The 5538-nt window shown below is 36.9% G+C and overlaps 1 long non-coding RNA gene across 1 annotated transcript; it reads right to left on the bottom strand.

Annotated features, from left to right (window-relative positions):
• Positions 1-3119: 3119 nt before the first annotated feature.
• LOC118481298 lies at positions 3120-3941 on the bottom strand. The gene is made up of 2 exons (XR_004865330.1): positions 3857-3941; positions 3120-3211 (listed from the first exon to the last, which is right to left on the bottom strand). It is a non-coding gene; the product is annotated as an uncharacterized LOC118481298 (long non-coding RNA).
• Between the last annotated feature and the right edge of the window lie 1597 nt (positions 3942-5538).

Here is a 5538-nt window from a genome sequence, read left to right on the forward strand (position 1 = left end):
AGGTGAAAACCCATTTTAAAACTAAATTTGTGTGAAGAAAACCTCAATTAAAAATATATATAATTCACGCACATCAGTTAGGTTGGCAGCTATTCATTTTGAGGAAAAAGCATTACAATGGTATCAATCTCTTACTAGCCAGAGGGTTGAAGGGGAGGTATTATCCTGGACAGAATTAGTGGAGGCTTTGAAAGTCAGATTCGGGGAATTGTTTGATGACCCTATGACCGATTTAAAGAATTTGAAACAGATTAATTCAGTCCAGGAGTATCATGATAAGTTTGATGCTATCATAAGCAGACTTCAGTTACCTACGGAATATGCATTAAGTTGTTTTGTTGCTGGGTTGGAAGAGGAGATACAATTGCAGGTAAGGATGTTTAACCCAAAAAACATTCAAGAGGCTTTTTGTCTGGCAAAATTACAAGAAGCAACCATCAAGGCCAAGAGGAGCAGGTTTGGGTCTAAAAATTCTGTTCTAACTAATCCAATTGCTACTAAATAGACACTACCTTATGCAAAGTCAGTTAGTATGGATAATAAGAAGAATGTAATTAGAAAAACTTTAACTAGGGGAGAAATGGATGAGAGAAGGTTAAAAGGGTTATGTTTTAACTGTGATGAAAAGTATTCTAAAGAACATGTGTGTAGGGGTAATAAGAGACCGCAGTTGTATCATATAGAAGTAGAGTGGGTGGAGGATGAGTGTGTTGATGAAGAGATAGAGGAGGAAGTGTTGGAATGTGCTCAAATTTCAGTTAATGCAGTAGAAGGAAATGACATGTATAAGTCCATTAGAGTTAAAGGACATTTTGGTAAAATTGAGTTGCAAATATTGATGGATACCGGATGTTCTCATAATTTCTTGGATTACAAGTTGGCCAAACAGTTAGGCTGTAGGTTGGTAAAAGGTCCAGCCATGTTGGTCAAGGTAGCTAATAGTCACGAGGAAGTATGTGACATGATGGTTAAAGGTTTCCAATGGGTTATGAAGGGCATTCAGTTTGAAGTTGATGTATATGTGATGCCTTTAGGAGGTTGTGACTTGGTATTGGGGGTACAGTGGTTCACTACTTTGGGAAGTATTAAAATGGATTATAAGGAAAGAACTGTTGCATTCAAGTTCAAGGGGCAAAAAGTGGTATTAAGAGGGCAATATGGTAAAAAGTTGACTCAGTTCAATAAGGGTAGTTTGAAGAAGATAGATATGCAAAGAGGGGAATTAGCTTTAGTGCAAGTATGTGCTATTGAGGGGTGTGATACCAGTACTACAGTGGTATTGCAAAAGGCTGTAAAATCTGTGGAACAACAATAGCAGTTATAGCCGTTGTTAGGAGGTTTTGATGATGTCTTTCAGGATTTGAAGTCCTTACCACCTTCTAGGGGACAGTTTGATCATAGAATTCCTTTGAAACAGGGAACTAATGGCATTAACCTGAGACCCTATAGATATCCGTTAATACAAAAGGATGTTATTGAAAAGATGACAAATGAATTGTTGAAGCAGGGGGTTATCAGAACCAGTTTCAGTTCTTTTGCTTCACCAGTGGTTTTGGTCAAGAAAAAAGATAATACATGGAGGATGTGTATTGACTACAGAAAATTAAATCAAGCCACCATCCCTGATCGATTTCCTATTCCTTTAGTGGAAGACTTAATGGATGAGTTATTTGGTACCAAATTCTTTTCAAAGTTGGACTTGAAATCAGGCTATTATCAGATACGAATGGGCGAAGAGGATATTCATAAAACAACATTCAAAACTCATAATGGTCACTTTGAATTTTTGGTAATGCCATTTGGCCTTACTAATGCTCCATCTACATTTCAAGGACTAACGAACCATGTTTTTAAACCATATTTGAGAAAATATATGTTAGTTTTTTTCTATGACATATTGGTTTATAGTCCATGTTGGCAGTCGCATTTGTCCCATTTGAAGGATGTTTTGGGGGTGTTAAGACAACACAGGTTGGTAGCAAAAAAGAGTAAATGTGAATTTGGTGCAACTGAGTTAGAATATTTGGGGCATATTATTTCTCAAAAGGGAGTGGCAACAGATCCTGTTAAAGTTTCGGCTATTCAACAGTGGCCAGTTCCAAAGAATATCAAGGAGTTAAGAGGGTTTTGGGGGTTGACTGGATATTATCGAAGGTTTGTTAAAGATTATGGAAGCATCACTAAGCCTTTGGCTCAGCTGTTAAAAAAGATTCTTTTTGTTGGTCTGACACAGCTCAGCAAGCATTTGAACAATTGAAAACAAGCATGAGTCAACCCCCAGTTTTGGCTTTACCTGATTTCAGTGATACTTTTGTAATGGAAACTGATGCTTCAGGGTATGGTATAGGAGCAGTACTTATGCAGAAAGGGCATCCCATTGCTTACATCAGCAAGGCTTTATCTCCGAGACATATGACATTGTCAACTTATGAACGAGAATTGTTGGCTTTTATTCATGCAGTTCAAAAATGGCAACCATACCTGGCTCATAATCATTTTGTGATAAAGACTGACCAGCATAGTCTTAAATATCTGTTGGATAGTAAGATCTCAACTCCTTTTTAACAAAAGTGGTTGGCTAAGTTGATAGGATTTAGTTTTGACATAATGTATAAAAAAGGAGTTGATAATAAAGTGGCAGATGCATTATCCAGGGTGACACATGGAGAAATCTTGTAAATGGCTGTTTCTTCAGTTCACACTGATATATGGGCTGCCATAAAGGAAGGGTGGACTCAAGATTTGGAGCTAGTGAAAATTATCCAAGATTTGAAGCATGATCCTCTAACCCATCGCCACTATAGTTAGAAAGAAAATGAGTGGAGAAGGAGGGGTAAATTGGTCATTGGTAATGTGCCTACTTTAAAGGAGCAGATACTTAAGTGGATGCATAATTCGGTGCAAGGGGGTCATTCAGGGGTACATGCCACTGTTAATAGAGTAATGTAACACCCATTTTATAATACTAGATTTAATAACATAGAACCTTGCCTTTCATGCCTAAGTTTTAGAGTTTACAAAAACTTTCAAGTTAAAACCATAACTAGACACAACATTCATGTAATGAACTTACGAAATTATAATCAAGATGATAACTACAATTGTTTACATAGTTTTTAAAAACAAAGGATCAAGTGCGGAAGCGTTTGTTAGAGTGTTCGGTTCGGATACATATGCTTGATCATCATCCTTCTACAAGAAAACCTGAAAACTGAGCGTTTTAGACCAATGTTAGTATTATGGTCCTTGAATAATAATATAATCAAAAAGGTGTGTTAAAACCAATTAAAGAAATCAAGAATAATGAAATTCATTATTTGAAACTCGGTGCTACCGTAACTTACGGTAGCCACCGTAAGTTACGGTGGCCCCTAGAAGTTCATTGCCTGCCGTAAAGCAGGAGGTTCCCACCGTAGCCTTTTGATTGCTACTGTAAGTTACGGTATCACCGTAACTTACGGTGGTCTCTGTACTTGTTTTCTTGTTTTGGTTATTGACCTTCTATTCCCGGTTTGCAGTAAAATTATTCTCGAACATGATCATCACCTAACCAATTTAGGATACTCATATTCTGATTATTACCCGCTATCATGTTTCGCTTTCCCCATGAGGGGTCGCTTATGCAAGAATCTACATGTTTAAGTAATGATATCTAGCTTCATGTTACTACAAGACTTATTTTGACCCGTTTGGGTGCTGAATCAAGCACCTTGCTGGGATTCAATTTCCATGTTTTTCACTTGTTTAAGACAATAATCAAATTCATGACATATTGATAGCTCTTGATTGTCATGTTTTTGAATAACGACATAAAACCAACAATAAGCACAATGTAATGAAACGATAAATTTCATACCTTTAGAGCACGCCTTTTCCCCGTGTATTCTCGCCGGCTTGTCCGCTTGATGATCCGGACTCTTTGCCTAGAAATTCAGTTTTTTTTTAACTTGTTTAGAATTCTTTTCATGACCGTATTCACATCATTTGTGAGATATGATCAAAATCTGTGTTTTCATCCTATTCTAACATTTAAAACCTCACTTAGGCATTTCAACGAACACCTAACGGGTCAGATTTTTCTACAATCATTACTAAGTTCATGACTTGCCATTTAACATCTAATTTCACTTTAATTAAGCAAATTGTACATACTTAAACATTCAAATTACTGAATTTCCTCATACAATTCAGCTTTTCACTAGATTAGGAATTCATAATCCTAGTGTTTGTCTAGTCTTTACAATATCATAAATCACCTACAATGGTGATTGTAATTTCTTCAAGTATCATGCAATGATTTTCACAATTAATCATCTAGGGTTTAACCCTAAGCAACATATTATTTCAAGATTCATTCATGCATAACATATCTAGGTTCAATTTCAATTATTCACCATTGACCTAGAATTCATAGTGAATCAAAATATCAAAATTATACATACCTTTTGATCCTTATGACGAGGTGATCACTAATTCGTGTTTAGAACTTGATTTGGAGCAGATTTATAGCTTCAATTTTGAGTTTTATGAAGGTTTTAGGGTTTGGAACAAACCCTTGCTCGTCCCCTCCTTCCCTTGCTCGACCAGACACACCAAATGGTGTGTTTGGTAATTTTTTGTTACTATTTCAGCATTTAACTTTCATGTTTTGGCAAATTTAGTCCCTCACTTATCACTTAGTTTTTAATTACTATTGTTTTAACCAAGTGTAAGTTATTTCAAGACTTGTGGTTTTAACTAGGTTAAAATTTCTACATGGTTATTTCTTGTTTATGAAATCCTTAAATTTCTAATATAAAGATTTATATTTTCGGGGTGTTACAAGTGCATCCCCCTTATAAGGGTTTCGTCCCCGAAACCGAATTACGTACCAAATAAAGTAGGGTATAGCCGTTGCATTTCTTCTTCAGATTCCCATGTAGTGTCTGACCCTTTTCTGTGCTCCCATTTGACCTTGACTTGATTTATCACCTTGTTCCTCAAACTTTTCTCTTTACGATCTAAAATCGTAATCGGTTTTACTGCATAGTTGAGGCTGTTATCCACCTCGATATCATCGTAGTGGATATGAGCGGTTTCGTCGGCCAAACATTTTCGGAGATGCGACACGTGGAATGTGTTATGAATCCCACTCAACTCTTCGGGTAATTCAAGACGATATGCTACTTTACCAACCCGTTCAGTGATTTTAAACGGCCCAATAAATCTTGGGCTTAGTTTTCCCCTTTTTCTGAATCTAATAATACCCTTCCACGGGGAAACTTTTAGCATAACCATGTCGCCAATCTGAAATTCAATTGGCCTATTCCTTTTATCCGCATATGCCTTTTGCCGGTCTTGAGCCGCTTTCAAGTGTGCCCGAACTATGTCGATTTTCTCATTCGTAGTTCGGATTATATCGGTAGGAGCTAGCCCTCGTGGACCCACTTCTCCCCAACATACCGGGGTTCGACATTTTCTGCCATATAACAGTTCATACGGGGCCATCTTAATACTCGCGTGATAGCTATTGTTATATGCAAATTCGACCAAGGGTAG

The sequence above is a fragment of the Helianthus annuus genome, chromosome 8 (assembly GCF_002127325.2).
Source record: "Helianthus annuus cultivar XRQ/B chromosome 8, HanXRQr2.0-SUNRISE, whole genome shotgun sequence".
In the NCBI taxonomy this organism is placed as follows: domain Eukaryota; kingdom Viridiplantae; phylum Streptophyta; class Magnoliopsida; order Asterales; family Asteraceae; genus Helianthus; species Helianthus annuus.